This window comes from Eubalaena glacialis, chromosome 2 (genome assembly GCF_028564815.1).
Source record: "Eubalaena glacialis isolate mEubGla1 chromosome 2, mEubGla1.1.hap2.+ XY, whole genome shotgun sequence".
NCBI classification, from domain to species: domain Eukaryota; kingdom Metazoa; phylum Chordata; class Mammalia; order Artiodactyla; family Balaenidae; genus Eubalaena; species Eubalaena glacialis.
Genome location: NC_083717.1, coordinates 56211999 through 56235619, shown reverse-complemented (window position 1 = coordinate 56235619; position 23621 = coordinate 56211999). Strand labels below are relative to the sequence as shown.

Below are 23621 nucleotides of genomic sequence, written 5' to 3'. Positions count from 1 at the left end.
CATCGTGGAGTGGGCTGAGAATCGAGTGCAGCATTTAAGCCTGTGTGGTGGCTGGGGGCCTGGAGAGAAAGTTAAGGTATCATGAGGACACGTCCTATGTAATGTCGTGGGATGGGCTGTCATCATTGTGTTGCAGGCGCTGGCCTCAGCTTCCCGAGGATGTGTCTTGTTCGTGAAGGGCTGGCATCAGTTGCCTATGGAGGGGATGGCTTTGGCAGTTCATGAGGTTGTAGTGAGGTAGGTAACCTGTGTAGAGTTGCGATCCCATTTCCGGAGGAGTGACTCCACACGGGTGTCTTGCGGGACGTAGAGAAGATGGACATGCTGAGGCATTTGTGCCAGCCTCCTTGGGGGTAGGTGAGTTATGGGAACAAGCCCTTTGGTCGTTTTGTTCCTTCTTTTGGGAATGTGCAAAGCGATAGTGTTTCTCCAGGAGGGCATGACGCGGCCGGCCCATGTGGCATGCAGGCCGTTCGAAGAGCCAGAGCTTTATCCGGAGCAGTCCATTGGCCGGGAAGAGATGGGGACACTGTTGCCCTGCCAGGTGCCCTGCCGTGGCCAACCACCTTTCCCTTTCAGGCTTCCAAGTCCCCTCGCATGGCAGAGGTTTTCCATTGAAAGTCTGTCTGTGGTCCTCGGGGACAGTGCCTTTGATCACTGTGAGTTCCTCGGTAGTGTCGCTGTGGCAGTGGAGAATTGCCAGGATGCATGCGGTGCCGTGGGCCTCATCAAAGCAGACAGGCTTGCGGTCTGTCTTCCCTGGTGTTCAGTGTCCCCGTGTTCGCATGATGTCTGTGGCTTCAAGTAGGGTTGAGTCGCCCTGCAGGCAGCAGGAGGGCACTTAGGACGAGGCTGTGAAGCGTTTGAGCGTTTCCTCAGTGGTCTGGGCCGCGAAACCTGCCAGTTGGAAGCTTGCTGATACGTGGCCGGGAAGGTGGCCTAATTTCCGCTGTCAGGTCCCAACCTGTGTCATGGTTGCTGAAGCCCAACACTTCCCGTTGTGGGCATTCCCACGGGGTCACGGAAAGTGATATGGTCTAGTTGGCGAGAAGAGGCAATTGGGCCGAAGTTCGTTAGCCCCTTGAGTAGTGCCGGGCTGCATCTTGCCTGTAGGCAACTGCAGGTCGGAGGCAGGCCCCCCATGGGAGGTTCCCTTGCTTCTGGGAGCGCTGGGAGTGACCCCAAGGGCACATCAGATGTGCTTGTAGGTGGCAGGGTCTCCAGGTCCACGTAGATGTGACACCCACGGCCGGGAGGCAGGTCTCGTCCAGTCTTTGTGCTTTGGTCAGAAGGCGTGGCTGTGGGAGAGCGGGAGTCTGTGACCCATTTCAGCAGCCCCTGGGGGTTAAACTTCGCATGCGGCCTCTTGAAGCTGACAGGGGTCTTTCTCCTTTCAGTTGGGGGTCCAACCAGGGTGCTGTGTATAATCTATGGCATTTACTGTTGGAGGTGTCTGCAGAGGGCCACAGCGACACCCAGAGACCAAGACGCGTATTCAGCGCCACACACAGGAACCCACAAGCGCATCGTCGTGCGCAGTCACAGTCACACACGCCCACTCACGTGAATACACAGATACAGTGTCTGACACACCGACCAATGTACGTGCCTAACTTCCTCCAGTCATGCTGTGAGACACGCAATCAGTTTTCGGTAATGGATAGTGTTACTTGGAAAGCAGGTTCTGGGCTCACGGCAAGGTAAGTGTTCGCAAGAATCATGTTCTCTGAACCGTGGTGCAATTCAGAAGCCTGCATGATTTCTGTCCCCTTCTCAGGTGCAGCTGCAGGGCAAGGCTGGCCGTCGGCAAAGACAAGAAGACCTTCGCGTTGTCTGATGACTGGATGTCCTAAGGAGAACTGGAAAAAGTGGGGCGGGCGCACATTGCTGAGCGTGGCTCTGGATAACTCAGGACGGTAGGCATTCACCCATACGAAAATGTGCCATTGGATATTAGGTTTTCATCAGATGGGCCCAGTGGCTGCAAGAGTGGATTGATTGTTGGTCTTGCTGAGTGGCCTGAAGACTGTGGATTCCCCAGGCTTTTGGAGTACTTCCGGGTCATGGCTCCTCTGCAGAGCCCCACGGCCTGCCCGTTTGTGTTCTGCAGCGTCCCAGCATGTGCTTGGATCGATGATGACACCCTTGTATGCATTCCTTGGAAAATCTGAACAAAATGAGTGAGAACGCTCTACCGTCTCCTCATCGAAACTGAGGTCCAGCACGTTTCCTCTCTCGGGGGTATGGGACAGTTAGGAGTGAGGGCCGACGTCCCCTGCTGACAGGCATGCAAACACCACTAAGGGCTCCAGCATTGGAGGGACTCCTGTGTGAGGGTCGACCGTGTCTGCCCATAAGCTGGGTCATCTATGAATCCCCGGTCCCTGCTAAAAGACCGCTGAGGGAATACAAGAGGGCAGGCTCTCCTGCTAGTCTTCAGAGTCGGCGCATGTGCTGGTGGAGGCCCAGTGAGCTTGCAGCTTGGAGAGGTGTGTTTTGGGCAGGATCACGCTTTGTGCATGCCGCTTCGGAGGTTGATTCTGGAAGCCAAAATGAGCAAGCTTCCCTGGTTGGAGCCTGGAGCCTCAGGCCAGGCCTGTGGCCCTCTCTGATGTTGTGTGTGGTGTGGTGAGGTTCCTGAGTGCCCGGTGGGGCTGGAGCAGTGAGCAGGGGTGGGCTGGAGTTGAGCGATGGCAGAAGGGGGCCGATGGACTAGGCCTCGGGGCTGCCCCTTTCAGCTCCTCTGCTGAAGCTGCCGGCACACTGTTGGTGCTAAGTGGATCATCGTGGAGTGGGCTGAGAATCGAGTGCAGCATTTAAGCCTGTGTGGTGGCTGGGGGCCTGGAGAGAAAGTTAAGGTATCATGAGGACACGTCCTATGTAATGTCGTGGGATGGGCTGTCATCATTGTGTTGCAGGCGCTGGCCTCAGCTTCCCGAGGATGTGTCTTGTTCGTGAAGGGCTGGCATCAGTTGCCTATGGAGGGGATGGCTTTGGCAGTTCATGAGGTTGTAGTGAGGTAGGTAACCTGTGTAGAGTTGCGATCCCATTTCCGGAGGAGTGACTCCACACGGGTGTCTTGCGGGACGTAGAGAAGATGGACATGCTGAGGCATTTGTGCCGGCCTCCTTGGGGGTAGGTGAGTTATGGGAACAAGCCCTTTGGTCGTTTTGTTCCTTCTTTTGGGAATGTGCAAAGCGATAGTGTTTCTCCAGGAGGGCATGACGCGGCCGGGCCATGTGGCATGCAGGCCGTTCGAAGAGCCAGAGCTTTATCCGGAGCAGTCCATTGGCCGGGAAGAGATGGGGACACTGTTGCCCTGCCAGGTGCCCTGCCGTGGCCAACCACCTTTCCCTTTCAGGCTTCCAAGTCCCCTCACATGGCAGAGGTTTTCCATTGAAAGTCTGTCTGTGGTCCTCGGGGACAGTGCCTTTGATCACTGTGAGTTCCTCGGTAGTGTCGCTGTGGCAGTGGAGAATTGCCAGGATGCATGCGGTGCCGTGGGCCTCATCAAAGCAGACAGGCTTGCGGTCTGTCTTCCCTGGTGTTCAGTGTCCCCGTGTTCGCATGATGTCTGTGGCTTCAAGTAGGGTTGAGTCGCCCTGCAGGCAGCAGGAGGGCACTTAGGACGAGGCTGTGAAGCGTTTGAGCGTTTCCTCAGTGGTCTGGGCCGCGAAACCTGCCAGTTGGAAGCTTGCTGATACGTGGCCGGGAAGGTGGCCTAACTTCCGCTGTCAGGTCCCAACCTGTGTCATGGTTGCTGAAGCCCAACACTTCCCGTTGTGGGCATTCCCACGGGGTCACGGAAAGTGATATGGTCTAGTTGGCGAGAAGAGGCAATTGGGCCGAAGTTCGTTAGCCCCTTGAGTAGTGCCGGGCTGCATCTTGCCTGTAGGCAACTGCAGGTCGGAGGCAGGCCCCCCATGGGAGGTTCCCTTGCTTCTGGGAGCGCTGGGAGTGACCCCAAGGGCACATCAGATGTGCTTGTAGGTGGCAGGGTCTCCAGGTCCACGTAGATGTGACACCCACGGCCGGGAGGCAGGTCTCGTCCAGTCTTTGTGCTTTGGTCAGAAGGCGTGGCTGTGGGAGAGCGGGAGTCTGTGACCCATTTCAGCAGCCCCTGGGGGTTAAACTTCGCATGCGGCCTCTTGAAGCTGACAGGGGTCTTTCTCCTTTCAGTTGGGGGTCCAACCAGGGTGCTGTGTATAAACTATGGCGTTTACTGTTGGAGGTGTCTGCAGAGGGCCACAGTGACACCCAGAGCCCAAGACGCGTATTCAGCGCCACACACAGGAACCCACAAGCGCATCCTCGTGCGCAGTCACAGTCACACACGCCCACTCACGTGAATACACAGATACAGTGTCTGACACACCGACCAATGTACGTGCCTAACTTCCTCCAGTCATGCTGTGAGACACGCAATCAGTTTTCGGTAATGGATAGTGTTACTTGGAAAGCAGGTTCTGGGCTCACGGCAAGGTAAGTGTTCGCAAGAATCATGTTCTCTGAACCGTGGTGCAATTCAGAAGCCTGCATGATTTCTGTCCCCTTCTCAGGTGCAGCTGCAGGGCAAGGCTGGCCGTCGGCAAAGACAAGAAGACCTTCGCGTTGTCTGATGACTGGATGTCCTAAGGAGAACTGGAAAAAGTGGGGCGGGCGCACATTGCTGAGCGTGGCTCTGGATAACTCAGGACGGTAGGCATTCACCCATACGAAAATGTGCCATTGGATATTAGGTTTTCATCAGATGGGCCCAGTGGCTGCAAGAGTGGATTGATTGTTGGTCTTGCCGAGTGGCCTGAAGACTGTGGATTCCCCAGGCTTTTGGAGTACTTCCGGGTCATGGCTCCTCTGCAGAGCCCCACGGCCTGCCCGTTTGTGTTCTGCAGCGTCCCAGCATGTGCTTGGATCGATGATGACACCCTTGTATGCATTCCTTGGAAGATCTGAACAAAATGAGTGAGAACGCTCTACCGTCTCCTCATCGAAACTGAGGTCCAGCACGTTTCCTCTCTCGGGGGTATGGGACAGTTAGGAGTGAGGGCCGACGTCCCCTGCTGACAGGCATGCAAACACCACTAAGGGCTCCAGAATTGGAGGGACTCCTGTGTGAGGGTCGACCGTGTCTGCCCATAAGCTGGGTCATCTATGAATCCCCGGTCCCTGCTAAAAGACCGCTGAGGGAATACAAGAGGGCAGGCTCTCCTGCTAGTCTTCAGAGTCAGAGCATGTGCTGGTGGAGGCCCAGTGAGCTTGCAGCTTGGAGAGTTGTGTTTTGGGCAGGATCACGCTTTGTGCATGCCGCTTCGGAGGTTGATTCTGGAAGCCAAAATGAGCAAGCTTCCCTGGTTGGAGCCTGGAGCCTCAGGCCAGGCCTGTGGCCCTCTCTGATGTTGTGTGTGGTGTGGTGAGGTTCCTGAGTGCCCGGTGGGGCTGGAGCAGTGAGCGGGGGTGGGCTGGAGTTGAGCGATGGCAGAAGGGGGCCGATGGACTAGGCCTCGGGGCTGCCCCTTTCAGCTCCTCTGCTGAAGCTGCCGGCACACTGTTGGTGCTAAGTGGATCATCGTGGAGTGGGCTGAGAATCGAGTGCAGCATTTAAGCCTGTGTGGTGGCTGGGGGCCTGGAGAGAAAGTTAAGGTATCATGAGGACACGTCCTATGTAATGTCGTGGGATGGGCTGTCATCATTGTGTTGCAGGCGCTGGCCTCAGCTTCCCGAGGATGTGTCTTGTTCGTGAAGGGCTGGCATCAGTTGCCTATGGAGGGGATGGCTTCGGCAGTTCATGAGGTTGTAGTGAGGTAGGTAACCTGTGTAGAGTTGCAATCCCATTTCCGGAGGAGTGACTCCACACGGGTGTCTTGCGGGACGTAGAGAAGATGGACATGCTGAGGCATCTGTGCCGGCCTCCTTGGGGGTAGGTGAGTTATGGGAACAAGCCCTTTGGTCGTTTTGTTCCTTCTTTTGGGAATGTGCAAAGCGATAGTGTTTCTCCAGGAGGGCATGACGCGGCCGGCCCATGTGGCATGCAGGCCGTTCGAAGAGCCAGAGCTTTATCCGGAGCAGTCCATTGGCCGGGAAGAGATGGGGACACTGTTGCCCTGCCAGGTGCCCTGCCGTGGCCAACCACCTTTCCCTTTCAGGCTTCCAAGTCCCCTCACATGGCAGAGGTTTTCCATTGAAAGTCTGTCTGTGGTCCTCGGGGACAGTGCCTTTGATCACTGTGAGTTCCTCGGTAGTGTCGCTGTGGCAGTGGAGAATTGCCAGGATGCATGCGGTGCCGTGGGCCTCATCAAAGCAGACAGGCTTGCGGTCTGTCTTCCCTGGTGTTCAGTGTCCCCGTGTTCGCATGATGTCTGTGGCTTCAAGTAGGGTTGAGTCGCCCTGCAGGCAGCAGGAGGGCACTTAGGACGAGGCTGTGAAGCGTTTGAGCGTTTCCTCAGTGGTCTGGGCCGCGAAACCTGCCAGTTGGAAGCTTGCTGATACGTGGCCGGGAAGGTGGCCTAATTTCCGCTGTCAGGTCCCAACCTGTGTCATGGTTGCTGAAGCCCAACACTTCCCGTTGTGGGCATTCCCACGGGGTCACGGAAAGTGATATGGTCTAGTTGGCGAGAAGAGGCAATTGGGCCGAAGTTCGTTAGCCCCTTGAGTAGTGCCGGGCTGCATCTTGCCTGTAGGCAACTGCAGGTCAGAGGCAGGCCCCCCATGGGAGGTTCCCTTGCTTCTGGGAGCGCTGGGAGTGACCCCAAGGGCACATCAGATGTGCTTGTAGGTGGCAGGGTCTCCAGGTCCACGTAGATGTGACACCCACGGCCGGGAGGCAGGTCTCGTCCAGTCTTTGTGCTTTGGTCAGAAGGCGTGGCTGTGGGAGAGCGGGAGTCTGTGACCCATTTCAGCAGCCCCTGGGGGTTAAACTTCGCATGCGGCCTCTTGAAGCTGACAGGGGTCTTTCTCCTTTCAGTTGGGGGTCCAACCAGGGTGCTGTGTATAATCTATGGCATTTACTGTTGGAGGTGTCTGCAGAGGGCCACAGCGCCACCCAGAGCCCAAGACGCGTATTCAGCGCCACACACAGGAACCCACAAGCGCATCCTCGTGCGCAGTCACAGTCACACACGCCCACTCACGTGAATACACAGATACAGTGTCTGACACACCGACTAATGTACGTGCCTAACTTCCTCCAGTCATGCTGTGAGACACGCAATCAGTTTTCGGTAATGGATAGTGTTACTTGGAAAGCAGGTTCTGGGCTCACGGCAAGGTAAGTGTTCGCAAGAATCATGTTCTCTGAACCGTGGTGCAATTCAGAAGCCTGCATGATTTCTGTCCCCTTCTCAGGTGCAGCTGCAGGGCAAGGCTGGCCGTCGGCAAAGACAAGAAGACCTTCGCGTTGTCTGATGACTGGATGTCCTAAGGAGAACTGGAAAAAGTGGGGCGGGCGCACATTGCTGAGCGTGGCTCTGGATAACTCAGGACGGTAGGCATTCACCCATACGAAAATGTGCCATTGGATATTAGGTTTTCATCAGATGGGCCCAGTGGCTGCAAGAGTGGATTGATTGTTGGTCTTGCCGAGTGGCCTGAAGACTGTGGATTCCCCAGGCTTTTGGAGTACTTCCGGGTCATGGCTCCTCTGCAGAGCCCCACGGCCTGCCCGTTTGTGTTCTGCAGCGTCCCAGCATGTGCTTGGATCGATGATGACACCCTTGTATGCATTCCTTGGAAGATCTGAACAAAATGAGTGAGAACGCTCTACCGTCTCCTCATCGAAACTGAGGTCCAGCACGTTTCCTCTCTCGGGGGTATGGGACAGTTAGGAGTGAGGGCCGACGTCCCCTGCTGACAGGCATGCAAACACCACTAAGGGCTCCAGCATTGGAGGGACTCCTGTGTGAGGGTCGACCGTGTCTGCCCATAAGCTGGGTCATCTATGAATCCCCGGTCCCTGCTAAAAGACCGCTGAGGGAATACAAGAGGGCAGGCTCTCCTGCTAGTCTTCAGAGTCGGAGCATGTGCTGGTGGAGGCCCAGTGAGCTTGCAGCTTGGAGAGTTGTGTTTTGGGCAGGATCACGCTTTGTGCATGCCGCTTCGGAGGTTGATTCTGGAAGCCAAAATGAGCAAGCTTCCCTGGTTGGAGCCTGGAGCCTCAGGCCAGGCCTGTGGCCCTCTCTGATGTTGTGTGTGGTGTGGTGAGGTTCCTGAGTGCCCGGTGGGGCTGGAGCAGTGAGCGGGGGTGGGCTGGAGTTGAGCGATGGCAGAAGGGGGCCGATGGACTAGGCCTCGGGGCTGCCCCTTTCAGCTCCTCTGCTGAAGCTGCCGGCACACTGTTGGTGCTAAGTGGATCATCGTGGAGTGGGCTGAGAATCGAGTGCAGCATTTAAGCCTGTGTGGTGGCTGGGGGCCTGGAGAGAAAGTTAAGGTATCATGAGGACACGTCCTATGTAATGTCGTGGGATGGGCTGTCATCATTGTGTTGCAGGCACTGGCCTCAGCTTCCCGAGGATGTGTCTTGTTCGTGAAGGGCTGGCATCAGTTGCCTATGGAGGGGATGGCTTTGGCAGTTCATGAGGTTGTAGTGAGGTAGGTAACCTGTGTAGAGTTGCGATCCCATTTCCGGAGGAGTGACTCCACACGGGTGTCTTGCGGGACGTAGAGAAGATGGACATGCTGAGGCATTTGTGCCAGCCTCCTTGGGGGTAGGTGAGTTATGGGAACAAGCCCTTTGGTCGTTTTGTTCCTTCTTTTGGGAATGTGCAAAGCGATAGTGTTTCTCCAGGAGGGCATGACGCGGCCGGCCCATGTGGCATGCAGGCCGTTCGAAGAGCCAGAGCTTTTTCCGGAGCAGTCCATTGGCTGGGAAGAGATGGGGACACTGTTGCCCTGCCAGGTGCCCTGCCGTGGCCAACCACCTTTCCCTTTCAGGCTTCCAAGTCCCCTCGCATGGCAGAGGTTTTCCATTGAAAGTCTGTCTGTGGTCCTCGGGGACAGTGCCTTTGATCACTGTGAGTTCCTCGGTAGTGTCGCTGTGGCAGTGGAGAATTGCCAGGATGCATGCGGTGCCGTGGGCCTCATCAAAGCAGACAGGCTTGCGGTCTGTCTTCCCTGGTGTTCAGTGTCCCCGTGTTCGCATGATGTCTGTGGCTTCAAGTAGGGTTGAGTCGCCCTGCAGGCAGCAGGAGGGCACTTAGGACGAGGCTGTGAAGCGTTTGAGCGTTTCCTCAGTGGTCTGGGCCGCGAAACCTGCCAGTTGGAAGCTTGCTGATACGTGGCCGGGAAGGTGGCCTAATTTCCGCTGTCAGGTCCCAACCTGTGTCATGGTTGCTGAAGCCCAACACTTCCCGTTGTGGGCATTCCCACGGGGTCACGGAAAGTGATATGGTCTAGTTGGCGAGAAGAGGCAATTGGGCCGAAGTTCGTTAGCCCCTTGAGTAGTGCCGGGCTGCATCTTGCCTGTAGGCAACTGCAGGTCAGAGGCAGGCCCCCCATGGGAGGTTCCCTTGCTTCTGGGAGCGCTGGGAGTGACCCCAAGGGCACATCAGATGTGCTTGTAGGTGGCAGGGTCTCCAGGTCCACGTAGATGTGACACCCACGGCCGGGAGGCAGGTCTCGTCCAGTCTTTGTGCTTTGGTCAGAAGGCGTGGCTGTGGGAGAGCGGGAGTCTGTGACCCATTTCAGCAGCCCCTGGGGGTTAAACTTCGCATGCGGCCTCTTGAAGCTGACAGGGGTCTTTCTCCTTTCAGTTGGGGGTCCAACCAGGGTGCTGTGTATAATCTATGGCATTTACTGTTGGAGGTGTCTGCAGAGGGCCACAGCGCCACCCAGAGCCCAAGACGCGTATTCAGCGCCACACACAGGAACCCACAAGCGCATCCTCGTGCGCAGTCACAGTCACACACGCCCACTCACGTGAATACACAGATACAGTGTCTGACACACCCACCAATGTACGTGCCTAACTTCCTCCAGTCATGCTGTGAGACACGCAATCAGTTTTCGGTAATGGATAGTGTTACTTGGAAAGCAGGTTCTGGGCTCACGGCAAGGTAAGTGTTCGCAAGAATCATGTTCTCTGAACCGTGGTGCAATTCAGAAGCCTGCATGATTTCTGTCCCCTTCTCAGGTGCAGCTGCAGGGCAAGGCTGGCCGTCGGCAAAGACAAGAAGACCTTCGCGTTGTCTGATGACTGGATGTCCTAAGGAGAACTGGAAAAAGTGGGGCGGGCGCACATTGCTGAGCGTGGCTCTGGATAACTCAGGACGGTAGGCATTCACCCATACGAAAATGTGCCATTGGATATTAGGTTTTCATCAGATGGGCCCAGTGGCTGCAAGAGTGGATTGATTGTTGGTCTTGCCGAGTGGCCTGAAGACTGTGGATTCCCCAGGCTTTTGGAGTACTTCCGGGTCATGGCTCCTCTGCAGAGCCCCACGGCCTGCCCGTTTGTGTTCTGCAGCGTCCCAGCATGTGCTTGGATCGATGATGACACCCTTGTATGCATTCCTTGGAAGATCTGAACAAAATGAGTGAGAACGCTCTACCGTCTCCTCATCGAAACTGAGGTCCAGCACGTTTCCTCTCTCGGGGGTATGGGACAGTTAGGAGTGAGGGCCGACGTCCCCTGCTGACAGGCATGCAAACACCACTAAGGGCTCCAGCATTGGAGGGACTCCTGTGTGAGGGTCGACCGTGTCTGCCCATAAGCTGGGTCATCTATGAATCCCCGGTCCCTGCTAAAAGACCGCTGAGGGAATACAAGAGGGCAGGCTCTCCTGCTAGTCTTCAAAGTCGGAGCATGTGCTGGTGGAGGCCCAGTGAGCTTGCAGCTTGGAGAGTTGTGTTTTGGGCAGGATCACGCTTTGTGCATGCCGCTTCGGAGGTTGATTCTGGAAGCCAAAATGAGCAAGCTTCCCTGGTTGGAGCCTGGAGCCTCAGGCCAGGCCTGTGGCCCTCTCTGATGTTGTGTGTGGTGTGGTGAGGTTCCTGAGTGCCCGGTGGGGCTGGAGCAGTGAGCGGGGGTGGGCTGGAGTTGAGCGATGGCAGAAGGGGGCCGATGGACTAGGCCTCGGGGCTGCCCCTTTCAGCTCCTCTGCTGAAGCTGCCGGCACACTGTTGGTGCTAAGTGGATCATCGTGGAGTGGGCTGAGAATCGAGTGCAGCATTTAAGCCTGTGTGGTGGCTGGGGGCCTGGAGAGAAAGTTAAGGTATCATGAGGACACGTCCTATGTAATGTCGTGGGATGGGCTGTCATCATTGTGTTGCAGGCGCTGGCCTCAGCTTCCCGAGGATGTGTCTTGTTCGTGAAGGGCTGGCATCAGTTGCCTATGGAGGGGATGGCTTTGGCAGTTCATGAGGTTGTAGTGAGGTAGGTAACCTGTGTAGAGTTGCGATCCCATTTCCGGAGGAGTGACTCCACACGGGTGTCTTGCGGGACGTAGAGAAGATGGACATGCTGAGGCATTTGTGCCAGCCTCCTTGGGGGTAGGTGAGTTATGGGAACAAGCCCTTTGGTCGTTTTGTTCCTTCTTTTGGGAATGTGCAAAGCGATAGTGTTTCTCCAGGAGGGCATGACGCGGCCGGGCCATGTGGCATGCAGGCCGTTCGAAGAGCCAGAGCTTTATCCGGAGCAGTCCATTGGCCGGGAAGAGATGGGGACACTGTTGCCCTGCCAGGTGCCCTGCCGTGGCCAACCACCTTTCCCTTTCAGGCTTCCAAGTCCCCTCGCATGGCAGAGGTCTTCCATTGAAAGTCTGTCTGTGGTCCTCGGGGACAGTGCCTTTGATCACTGTGAGTTCCTCGGTAGTGTCGCTGTGGCAGTGGAGAATTGCCAGGATGCATGCGGTGCCGTGGGCCTCATCAAAGCAGACAGGCTTGCGGTCTGTCTTCCCTGGTGTTCAGTGTCCCCGTGTTCGCATGATGTCTGTGGCTTCAAGTAGGGTTGAGTCGCCCTGCAGGCAGCAGGAGGGCACTTAGGACGAGGCTGTGAAGCGTTTGAGCGTTTCCTCAGTGGTCTGGGCCGCGAAACCTGCCAGTTGGAAGCTTGCTGATACGTGGCCGGGAAGGTGGCCTAATTTCCGCTGTCAGGTCCCAACCTGTGTCATGGTTGCTGAAGCCCAACACTTCCCGTTGTGGGCATTCCCACGGGGTCACGGAAAGTGATATGGTCTAGTTGGCGAGAAGAGGCAATTGGGCCGAAGTTCGTTAGCCCCTTGAGTAGTGCCGGGCTGCATCTTGCCTGTAGGCAACTGCAGGTCAGAGGCAGGCCCCCCATGGGAGGTTCCCTTGCTTCTGGGAGCGCTGGGAGTGACCCCAAGGGCACATCAGATGTGCTTGTAGGTGGCAGGGTCTCCAGGTCCACGTAGATGTGACACCCACGGCCGGGAGGCAGGTCTCGTCCAGTCTTTGTGCTTTGGTCAGAAGGCGTGGCTGTGGGAGAGCGGGAGTCTGTGACCCATTTCAGCAGCCCCTGGGGGTTAAACTTCGCATGCGGCCTCTTGAAGCTGACAGGGGTCTTTCTCCTTTCAGTTGGGGGTCCAACCAGGGTGCTGTGTATAATCTATGGCATTTACTGTTGGAGGTGTCTGCAGAGGGCCACAGCGACACCCAGAGACCAAGACGCGTATTCAGCGCCACACACAGGAACCCACAAGCGCATCCTCGTGCGCAGTCACAGTCACACACGCCCACTCACGTGAATACACAGATACAGTGTCTGACACACCGACCAATGTACGTGCCTAACTTCCTCCAGTCATGCTGTGAGACACGCAATCAGTTTTCGGTAATGGATAGTGTTACTTGGAAAGCAGGTTCTGGGCTCACGGCAAGGTAAGTGTTCGCAAGAATCATGTTCTCTGAACCGTGGTGCAATTCAGAAGCCTGCATGATTTCTGTCCCCTTCTCAGGTGCAGCTGCAGGGCAAGGCTGGCCGTCGGCAAAGACAAGAAGACCTTCGCGTTGTCTGATGACTGGATGTCCTAAGGAGAACTGGAAAAAGTGGGGCGGGCGCACGTTGCTGAGCGTGGCTCTGGATAACTCAGGACGGTAGGCATTCACCCATACTAAAATGTGCCATTGGATATTAGGTTTTCATCAGATGGGCCCAGTGGCTGCAAGAGTGGATTGATTGTTGGTCTTGCCGAGTGGCCTGAAGACTGTGGATTCCCCAGGCTTTTGGAGTACTTCCGGGTCATGGCTCCTCTGCAGAGCCCCACGACCTGCCCGTTTGTGTTCTGCAGCGTCCCAGCATGTGCTTGGATCGATGATGACACCCTTGTATGCATTCCTTGGAAGATCTGAACAAAATGAGTGAGAACGCTCTACCGTCTCCTCATCGAAACTGAGGTCCAGCACGTTTCCTCTCTCGGGGGTATGGGACAGTTAGGAGTGAGGGCCGACGTCCCCTGCTGACAGGCATGCAAACACCACTAAGGGCTCCAGCATTGGAGGGACTCCTGTGTGAGGGTCGACCGTGTCTGCCCATAAGCTGGGTCATCTATGAATCCCCGGTCCCTGCTAAAAGACCGCTGAGGGAATACAAGAGGGCAGGCTCTCCTGCTAGTCTTCAGAGTCAGAGCATGTGCTGGTGGAGGCCCAGTGAGCTTGCAGCTTGGAGAGTTGTGTTTTGGGCAGGATCACGCTTTGTGCATGCCGCTTCGGAGGTTGATTCTGGAAGCCAAAATGAGCAAGCTTCCCTGGTTGGAGCCTGGAGCCTCAGGCCAGGCCTGTGGCCCTCTCTGATGTTGTGTGTGGTGTGGTGAGGTTCCTGAGTGCCCGGTGGGGCTGGAGCAGTGAGCGGGGGTGGGCTGGAGTTGAGCGATGGCAGAAGGGGGCCGATGGACTAGGCCTCGGGGCTGCCCCTTTCAGCTCCTCTGCTGAAGCTGCCGGCACACTGTTGGTGCTAAGTGGATCATCGTGGAGTGGGCTGAGGATCGAGTGCAGCATTTAAGCCTGTGTGGTGGCTGGGGGCCTGGAGAGAAAGTTAAGGTATCATGAGGACACGTCCTATGTAATGTCGTGGGATGGGCTGTCATCATTGTGTTGCAGGCGCTGGCCTCAGCTTCCCGAGGATGTGTCTTGTTCGTGAAGGGCTGGCATCAGTTGCCTATGGAGGGGATGGCTTTGGCAGTTCATGAGGTTGTAGTGAGGTAGGTAACCTGTGTAGAGTTGCGATCCCATTTCCGGAGGAGTGACTCCACACGGGTGTCTTGCGGGACGTAGAGAAGATGGACATGCTGAGGCATTTGTGCCAGCCTCCTTGGGGGTAGGTGAGTTATGGGAACAAGCCCTTTGGTCGTTTTGTTCCTTCTTTTGGGAATGTGCAAAGCGATAGTGTTTCTCCAGGAGGGCATGACGCGGCCGGCCCATGTGGCATGCAGGCCGTTCGAAGAGCCAGAGCTTTATCCGGAGCAGTCCATTGGCCGGGAAGAGATGGGGACACTGTTGCCCTGCCAGGTGCCCTGCCGTGGCCAACCACCTTTCCCTTTCAGGCTTCCAAGTCCCCTCGCATGGCAGAGGTCTTCCATTGAAAGTCTGTCTGTGGTCCTCGGGGACAGTGCCTTTGATCACTGTGAGTTCCTCGGTAGTGTCGCTGTGGCAGTGGAGAATTGGCAGGATGCATGCGGTGCCGTGGGCCTCATCAAAGCAGACAGGCTTGCGGTCTGTCTTCCCTGGTGTTCAGTGTCCCCGTGTTCGCATGATGTCTGTGGCTTCAAGTAGGGTTGAGTCGCCCTGCAGGCAGCAGGAGGGCACTTAGGACGAGGCTGTGAAGCGTTTGAGCGTTTCCTCAGTGGTCTGGGCCGCGAAACCTGCCAGTTGGAAGCTTGCTGATACGTGGCCGGGAAGGTGGCCTAATTTCCGCTGTCAGGTCCCAACCTGTGTCATGGTTGCTGAAGCCCAACACTTCCCGTTGTGGGCATTCCCACGGGGTCACGGAAAGTGATATGGTCTAGTTGACGAGAAGAGGCAATTGGGCCGAAGTTCGTTAGCCCCTTGAGTAGTGCCGGGCTGCATCTTGCCTGTAGGCAACTGCAGGTCGGAGGCAGGCCCCCCATGGGAGGTTCCCTTGCTTCTGGGAGCGCTGGGAGTGACCCCAAGGGCACATCAGATGTGCTTGTAGGTGGCAGGGTCTCCAGGTCCACGTAGATGTGACACCCACGGCCGGGAGGCAGGTCTCGTCCAGTCTTTGTGCTTTGGTCAGAAGGCGTGGCTGTGGGAGAGCGGGAGTCTGTGACCCATTTCAGCAGCCCCTGGGGGTTAAACTTCGCATGCGGCCTCTTGAAGCTGACAGGGGTCTTTCTCCTTTCAGTTGGGGGTCCAACCAGGGTGCTGTGTATAATCTATGGCATTTACTGTTGGAGGTGTCTGCAGAGGGCCACAGCGACACCCAGAGACCAAGACGCGTATTCAGCGCCACACACAGGAACCCACAAGCGCATCCTCGTGCGCAGTCACAGTCACACACGCCCACTCACGTGAATACACAGATACAGTGTCTGACACACCGACCAATGTACGTGCCTAACTTCCTCCAGTCATGCTGTGAGACACGCAATCAGTTTTCGGTAATGGATAGTGTTACTTGGAAAGCAGGTTCTGGGCTCACGGCAAGGTAAGTGTTCGCAAGAATCATGTTCTCTGAACCGTGGTGCAATTCAGAAGCCTGCATGATTTCTGTCCCCTTCTCAGGTGCAGCTGCAGGGCAAGGCTGGCCGTCGGCAAAGACAAGAAGACCTTCGCGTTGTCTGATGACTGGATGTCCTAAGGAGAACTGGAAAAAGTGGGGCGGGCGCACATTGCTGAGCGTGGCTCTGGATAACTCAGGACGGTAGGCATTCACCCATACGAAAATGTGCCATTGGATATTAGGTTTTCATCAGATGGGCCCAGTGGCTGCAAGAGTGGATTGATTGTTGGTCTTGCTGAGTGGCCTGAAGACTGTGGATTCCCCAGGCTTTTGGAGTACTTCCGGGTCATGGCTCCTCTGCAGAGCCCCACGGCCTGCCCGTTTGTGTTCTGCAGCGTCCCAGCATGTGCTTGGATCGATGATAACACCCTTGTATGCATTCCTTGGAAAATCTGAACAAAATGAGTGAGAACGCTCTACCGTCTCCTCATCGAAACTGAGGTCCAGCACGTTTCCTCTCTCGGGGGTATGGGACAGTTAGGAGTGAGGGCCGACGTCCCCTGCTGACAGGCATGCAAACACCACTAAGGGCTCCAGCATTGGAGGGACTCCTGTGTGAGGGTCGACCGTGTCTGCCCATAAGCTGGGTCATCTATGAATCCCCGGTCCCTGCTAAAAGACCGCTGAGGGAATACAAGAGGGCAGGCTCTCCTGCTAGTCTTCAGAGTCGGCGCATGTGCTGGTGGAGGCCCAGTGAGCTTGCAGCTTGGAGAGGTGTGTTTTGGGCAGGATCACGCTTTGTGCATGCCGCTTCGGAGGTTGATTCTGGAAGCCAAAATGAGCAAGCTTCCCTGGTTGGAGCCTGGAGCCTCAGGCCAGGCCTGTGGCCCTCTCTGATGTTGTGTGTGGTGTGGTGAGGTTCCTGAGTGCCCGGTGGGGCTGGAGCAGTGAGCGGGGGTGGGCTGGAGTTGAGCGATGGCAGAAGGGGGCCGATGGACTAGGCCTCGGGGCTGCCCCTGTCAGCTCCTCTGCTGAAGCTGCCGGCACACTGTTGGTGCTAAGTGGATCATCGTGGAGTGGGCTGAGAATCGAGTGCAGCATTTAAGCCTGTGTGGTGGCTGGGGGCCTGGAGAGAAAGTTAAGGTATCATGAGGACACGTCCTATGTAATGTCGTGGGATGGGCTGTCATCATTGGGTTGCAGGTGCTGGCCTCAGCTTCCCGAGGATGTGTCTTGTTCGTGAAGGGCTGGCATCAGCTGCCTATGGAGGGGATGGCTTTGGCAGTTCATGAGGATGTAGTGAGGTAGGTAACCTGTGTAGAGTTGCGATCCCATTTCCGGAGGAGTGACTCCACACGGGTGTCTTGCGGGACGTAGAGAAGATGGACATGCTGAGGCATTTGTGCCGGCCTCCTTGGGGGTAGGTGAGTTATGGGAACAAGCCCTTTGGTCGTTTTGTTCCTTCTTTTGGGAATGTGCAAAGCGATAGTGTTTCTCCAGGAGGGCATGACGCGGCCGGCCCATGTGGCATGCAGGCCGTTCGAAGAGCCAGAGCTTTATCCGGAGCAGTCCATTGGCCGGGAAGAGATGGGGACACTGTTGCCCTGCCAGGTGCCCTGCCGTGGCCAACCACCTTTCCCTTTCAGGCTTCCAAGTCCCCTCGCATGGCAGAGGTCTTCCATTGAAAGTCTGTCTGTGGTCCTCGGGGACAGTGCCTTTGATCACTGTGAGTTCCTCGGTAGTGTCGCTGTGGCAGTGGAGAATTGCCAGGATGCATGCGGTGCCGTGGGCCTCATCAAAGCAGACAGGCTTGCGGTCTGTCTTCCCTGGTGTTCAGTGTCCCCGTGTTCGCATGATGTCTGTGGCTTCAAGTAGGGTTGAGTCGCCCTGCAGGCAGCAGGAGGGCACATAGGACGAGGCTGTGAAGCGTTTGAGCGTTTCCTCAGTGGTCTGGGCCGCGAAACCTGCCAGTTGGAAGCTTGCTGATACGTGGCCGGGAAGGTGGCCTAATTTCCGCTGTCAGGTCCCAACCTGTGTCATGGTTGCTGAAGCCCAACACTTCCCGTTGTGGGCATTCCCACGGGGTCACGGAAAGTGATATGGTCTAGTTGGCGAGAAGAGGCAATTGGGCCGAAGTTCGTTAGCCCCTTGAGTAGTGCCGGGCTGCATCTTGCCTGTAGGCAACTGCAGGTCAGAGGCAGGCCCCCCATGGGAGGTTCCCTTGCTTCTGGGAGCGCTGGGAGTGACCCCAAGGGCACATCAGATGTGCTTGTAGGTGGCAGGGTCTCCAGGTCCACGTAGATGTGACACCCACGGCCGGGAGGCAGGTCTCGTCCAGTCTTTGTGCTTTGGTCAGAAGGCGTGGCTGTGGGAGAGCGGGAGTCTGTGACCCATTTCAGCAGCCCCTGGGGGTTAAACTTCGCATGCGGCCTCTTGAAGCTGACAGGGGTCTTTCTCCTTTCAGTTGGGGGTCCAACCAGGGTGCTGTGTATAATCTATGGCATTTACTGCTGGAGGTGTCTGCAGAGGGCCACAGCGACACCCAGAGACCAAGACGCGTATTCAGCGCCACACACAGGAACCCACAAGCGCATCCTCGTGCGCAGTCACAGTCACACACGCCCACTCACGTGAATACACAGATACAGTGTCTGACACACCGACCAATGTACGTGCCTAACTTCCTCCAGTCATGCTGTGAGACACGCAATCAGTTTTCGGTAATGGATAGTGTTACTTGGAAAGCAGGTTCTGGGCTCACGGCAAGGTAAGTGTTCGCAAGAATCATGTTCTCTGAACCGTGGTGCAATTCAGAAGCCTGCATGATTTCTGTCCCCTTCTCAGGTGCAGCTGCAGGGCAAGGCTGGCCGTCGGCAAAGACAAGAAGACCTTCGCGTTGTCTGATGACTGGATGTCCTAAGGAGAACTGGAAAAAGTGGGGCGGGCGCACATTGCTGAGCGTGGCTCTGGATAACTCAGGACGGTAGGCATTCACCCATACGAAAATGTGCCATTGGATATTAGGTTTTCATCAGATGGGCCCAGTGGCTGCAAGAGTGGATTGATTGTTGGTCTTGCTGAGTGGCCTGAAGACTGTGGATTCCCCAGGCTTTTGGAGTACTTCCGGGTCATGGCTCCTCTGCAGAGCCCCACGGCCTGCCCGTTTGTGTTCTGCAGCGTCCCAGCATGTGCTTGGATCGATGATGACACCCTTGTATGCATTCCTTGGAAAATCTGAACAAAATGAGTGAGAACGCTCTACCGTCTCCTCATCGAAACTGAGGTCCAGCACGTTTCCTCTCTCGGGGGTATGGGACAGTTAGGAGTGAGGGCCGACGTCCCCTGCTGACAGGCATGCAAACACCACTAAGGGCTCCAGCATTGGAGGGACTCCTGTGTGAGGGTCGACCGTGTCTGCCCATAAGCTGGGTCATCTATGAATCCCCGGTCCCTGCTAAAAGACCGCTGAGGGAATACAAGAGGGCAGGCTCTCCTGCTAGTCTTCAGAGTCGGCGCATGTGCTGGTGGAGGCCCAGTGAGCTTGCAGCTTGGAGAGGTGTGTTTTGGGCAGGATCACGCTTTGTGCATGCCGCTTCGGAGGTTGATTCTGGAAGCCAAAATGAGCAAGCTTCCCTGGTTGGAGCCTGGAGCCTCAGGCCAGGCCTGTGGCCCTCTCTGATGTTGTGTGTGGTGTGGTGAGGTTCCTGAGTGCCAGGTGGGGCTGGAGCAGTGAGCGGGGGTGGGCTGGAGTTGAGCGATGGCAGAAGGGGGCTGATGGACTAGGCCTCGGGGCTGCCCCTGTCAGCTCCTCTGCTGAAGCTGCTGGCACACTGTTGGTGCTAAGTGGATCATCGTGGAGTGGGCTGAGAATCGAGTGCAGCATTTAAGCCTGTGTGGTGGCTGGGGGCCTGGAGAGAAAGTTAAGGTATCATGAGGACACGTCCTATGTAATGTCGTGGGATGGGCTGTCATCATTGTGTTGCAGGCGCTGGCCTCAGCTTCCCGAGGATGTGTCTTGTTCGTGAAGGGCTGGCATCAGTTGCCTATGGAGGGGATGGCTTTGGCAGTTCATGAGGTTGTAGTGAGGTAGGTAACCTGTGTAGAGTTGCGATCCCATTTCCGGAGGAGTGACTCCACACGGGTGTCTTGCGGGACGTAGAGAAGATGGACATGCTGAGGCATTTGTGCCAGCCTCCTTGGGGGTAGGTGAGTTATGGGAACAAGCCCTTTGGTCGTTTTGTTCCTTCTTTTGGGAATGTGCAAAGCGATAGTGTTTCTCCAGGAGGGCATGACGCGGCCGGCCCATGTGGCATGCAGGCCGTTCGAAGAGCCAGAGCTTTATCCGGAGCAGTCCATTGGCCGGGAAGAGATGGGGACACTGTTGCCCTGCCAGGTGCCCTGCCGTGGCCAACCACCTTTCCCTTTCAGGCTTCCAAGTCCCCTCGCATGGCAGAGGTTTTCCATTGAAAGTCTCTCTGTGGTCCTCGGGGACAGTGCCTTTGATCACTGTGAGTTCCTCGGTAGTGTCGCTGTGGCAGTGGAGAATTGCCAGGATGCATGCGGTGCCGTGGGCCTCATCAAAGCAGACAGGCTTGCGGTCTGTCTTCCCTGGTGTTCAGTGTCCCCGTGTTCGCATGATGTCTGTGGCTTCAAGTAGGGTTGAGTCGCCCTGCAGGCAGCAGGAGGGCACTTAGGACGAGGCTGTGAAGCGTTTGAGCGTTTCCTCAGTGGTCTGGGCCGCGAAACCTGCCAGTTGGAAGCTTGCTGATACGTGGCCGGGAAGGTGGCCTAATTTCCGCTGTCAGGTCCCAACCTGTGTCATGGTTGCTGAAGCCCAACACTTCCCGTTGTGGGCATTCCCACGGGGTCACGGAAAGTGATATGGTCTAGTTGGCGAGAAGAGGCAATTGGGCCGAAGTTCGTTAGCCCCTTGAGTAGTGCCGGGCTGCATCTTGCCTGTAGGCAACTGCAGGTCGGAGGCAGGCCCCCCATGGGAGGTTCCCTTGCTTCTGGGAGCGCTGGGAGTGACCCCAAGGGCACATCAGATGTGCTTGTAGGTGGCAGGGTCTCCAGGTCCACGTAGATGTGACACCCACGGCCGGGAGGCAGGTCTCGTCCAGTCTTTGTGCTTTGGTCAGAAGGCGTGGCTGTGGGAGAGCGGGAGTCTGTGACCCATTTCAGCAGCCCCTGGGGGTTAAACTTCGCATGCGGCCTCTTGAAGCTGACAGGGGTCTTTCTCCTTTCAGTTGGGGGTCCAACCAGGGTGCTGTGTATAAACTATGGCGTTTACTGTTGGAGGTGTCTGCAGAGGGCCACAGCGACACCCAGAGACCAAGACGCATATTCAGCGCCGCACACAGGAACCCACAAGCGCATCCTCGTGCGCAGTCACAGTCACACACGCCCACTCACGTGAATACACAGATACAGTGTCTGACACACCGACCAATGTACGTGCCTAACTTCCTCCAGTCATGCTGTGAGACACGCAATCAGTTTTCGGTAATGGATAGTGTTACTTGGAAAGCAGGTTCTGGGCTCACGGCAAGGTAAGTGTTCGCAAGAATCATGTTCTCTGAACCGTGGTGCAATTCAGAAGCCTGCATGATTTCTGTCCCCTTCTCAGGTGCAGCTGCAGGGCAAGGCTGGCCGTCGGCAAAGACAAGAAGACCTTCGCGTTGTCTGATGACTGGATGTCCTAAGGAGAACTGGAAAAAGTGGGGCGGGCGCACATTGCTGAGCGTGGCTCTGGATAACTCAGGACGGTAGGCATTCACCCATACGAAAATGTGCCATTGGATATTAGGTTTTCATCAGATGGGCCCAGTGGCTGCAAGAGTGGATTGATTGTTGGTCTTGCTGAGTGGCCTGAAGACTGTGGATTCCCCAGGCTTTTGGAGTACTTCCGGGTCATGGCTCCTCTGCAGAGCCCCACGGCCTGCCCGTTTGTGTTCTGCAGCGTCCCAGCATGTGCTTGGATCGATGATGACACCCTTGTATGCATTCCTTGGAAAATCTGAACAAAATGAGTGAGAACGCTCTACCGTCTCCTCATCGAAACTGAGGTCCAGCACGTTTCCTCTCTCGGGGGTATGGGACAGTTAGGAGTGAGGGCCGACGTCCCCTGCTGACAGGCATGCAAACACCACTAAGGGCTCCAGCATTGGAGGGACTCCTGTGTGAGGGTCGACCGTGTCTGCCCATAAGCTGGGTCATCTATGAATCCCCGGTCCCTGCTAAAAGACCGCTGAGGGAATACAAGAGGGCAGGCTCTCCTGCTAGTCTTCAGAGTCGGCGCATGTGCTGGTGGAGGCCCAGTGAGCTTGCAGCTTGGAGAGGTGTGTTTTGGGCAGGATCACGCTTTGTGCATGCCGCTTCGGAGGTTGATTCTGGAAGCCAAAATGAGCAAGCTTCCCTGGTTGGAGCCTGGAGCCTCAGGCCAGGCCTGTGGCCCTCTCTGATGTTGTGTGTGGTGTGGTGAGGTTCCTGAGTGCCAGGTGGGGCTGGAGCAGTGAGCGGGGGTGGGCTGGAGTTGAGCGATGGCAGAAGGGGGCTGATGGACTAGGCCTCGGGGCTGCCCCTGTCAGCTCCTCTGCTGAAGCTGCTGGCACACTGTTGGTGCTAAGTGGATCATCGTGGAGTGGGCTGAGAATCGAGTGCAGCATTTAAGCCTGTGTGGTGGCTGGGGGCCTGGAGAGAAAGTTAAGGTATCATGAGGACACGTCCTATGTAATGTCGTGGGATGGGCTGTCATCATTGTGTTGCAGGCGCTGGCCTCAGCTTCCCGAGGATGTGTCTTGTTCGTGAAGGGCTGGCATCAGTTGCCTATGGAGGGGATGGCTTTGGCAGTTCATGAGGTTGTAGTGAGGTAGGTAACCTGTGTAGAGTTGCGATCCCATTTCCGGAGGAGTGACTCCACACGGGTGTCTTGCGGGACGTAGAGAAGATGGACATGCTGAGGCATTTGTGCCAGCCTCCTTGGGGGTAGGTGAGTTATGGGAACAAGCCCTTTGGTCGTTTTGTTCCTTCTTTTGGGAATGTGCAAAGCGATAGTGTTTCTCCAGGAGGGCATGACGCGGCCGGCCCATGTGGCATGCAGGCCGTTCGAAGAGCCAGAGCTTTATCCGGAGCAGTCCATTGGCCAGGAAGAGATGGGGACACTGTTGCCCTGCCAGGTGCCCTGCCGTGGCCAACCACCTTTCCCTTTCAGGCTTCCAAGTCCCCTCGCATGGCAGAGGTTTTCCATTGAAAGTCTCTCTGTGGTCCTCGGGGACAGTGCCTTTGATCACTGTGAGTTCCTCGGTAGTGTCGCTGTGGCAGTGGAGAATTGCCAGGATGCATGCGGTGCCGTGGGCCTCATCAAAGCAGACAGGCTTGCGGTCTGTCTTCCCTGGTGTTCAGTGTCCCCGTGTTCGCATGATGTCTGTGGCTTCAAGTAGGGTTGAGTCGCCCTGCAGGCAGCAGGAGGGCACTTAGGACGAGGCTGTGAAGCGTTTGAGCGTTTCCTCAGTGGTCTGGGCCGCGAAACCTGCCAGTTGGAAGCTTGCTGATACGTGGCCGGGAAGGTGGCCTAATTTCCGCTGTCAGGTCCCAACCTGTGTCATGGTTGCTGAAGCCCAACACTTCCCGTTGTGGGCATTCCCACGGGGTCACGGAAAGTGATATGGTCTAGTTGGCGAGAAGAGGCAATTGGGCCGAAGTTCGTTAGCCCCTTGAGTAGTGCCGGGCTGCATCTTGCCTGTAGGCAACTGCAGGTCGGAGGCAGGCCCCCCATGGGAGGTTCCCTTGCTTCTGGGAGCGCTGGGAGTGACCCCAAGGGCACATCAGATGTGCTTGTAGGTGGCAGGGTCTCCAGGTCCACGTAGATGTGACACCCACGGCCGGGAGGCAGGTCTCGTCCAGTCTTTGTGCTTTGGTCAGAAGGCGTGGCTGTGGGAGAGCGGGAGTCTGTGACCCATTTCAGCAGCCCCTGGGGGTTAAACTTCGCATGCGGCCT

General features: G+C 56.5%; 8 non-coding genes across 8 annotated transcripts; all 8 read left to right on the top strand.

Annotated features, from left to right (window-relative positions):
* Positions 1 to 2127: 2127 nt before the first annotated feature.
* Positions 2128 to 2220, top strand: LOC133086253 (small nucleolar RNA SNORD116). Its single transcript, XR_009700014.1, has one exon. It is a non-coding gene; the product is annotated as a small nucleolar RNA SNORD116 (small nucleolar RNA).
* A 2689-nt stretch (positions 2221 to 4909) lies between these two features.
* On the top strand, positions 4910 to 5002 carry LOC133086493 (small nucleolar RNA SNORD116). The gene has a single exon (XR_009700247.1). It is a non-coding gene; the product is annotated as a small nucleolar RNA SNORD116 (small nucleolar RNA).
* Positions 5003 to 7691: 2689 nt separating this feature from the next.
* LOC133086491 (small nucleolar RNA SNORD116) lies at positions 7692 to 7784 on the top strand. Its single transcript, XR_009700245.1, has one exon. It is a non-coding gene; the product is annotated as a small nucleolar RNA SNORD116 (small nucleolar RNA).
* A 2689-nt stretch (positions 7785 to 10473) lies between these two features.
* LOC133086489 (small nucleolar RNA SNORD116) lies at positions 10474 to 10566 on the top strand. Its single transcript, XR_009700244.1, has one exon. It is a non-coding gene; the product is annotated as a small nucleolar RNA SNORD116 (small nucleolar RNA).
* Positions 10567 to 13255: 2689 nt separating this feature from the next.
* On the top strand, positions 13256 to 13348 carry LOC133086488 (small nucleolar RNA SNORD116). The gene has a single exon (XR_009700243.1). It is a non-coding gene; the product is annotated as a small nucleolar RNA SNORD116 (small nucleolar RNA).
* A 2689-nt stretch (positions 13349 to 16037) lies between these two features.
* Positions 16038 to 16130, top strand: LOC133086495 (small nucleolar RNA SNORD116). The gene has a single exon (XR_009700249.1). It is a non-coding gene; the product is annotated as a small nucleolar RNA SNORD116 (small nucleolar RNA).
* A 2689-nt stretch (positions 16131 to 18819) lies between these two features.
* On the top strand, positions 18820 to 18912 carry LOC133086252 (small nucleolar RNA SNORD116). Its single transcript, XR_009700013.1, has one exon. It is a non-coding gene; the product is annotated as a small nucleolar RNA SNORD116 (small nucleolar RNA).
* Positions 18913 to 21601: 2689 nt separating this feature from the next.
* On the top strand, positions 21602 to 21694 carry LOC133086251 (small nucleolar RNA SNORD116). The gene has a single exon (XR_009700012.1). It is a non-coding gene; the product is annotated as a small nucleolar RNA SNORD116 (small nucleolar RNA).
* Positions 21695 to 23621: the final 1927 nt, after the last annotated feature.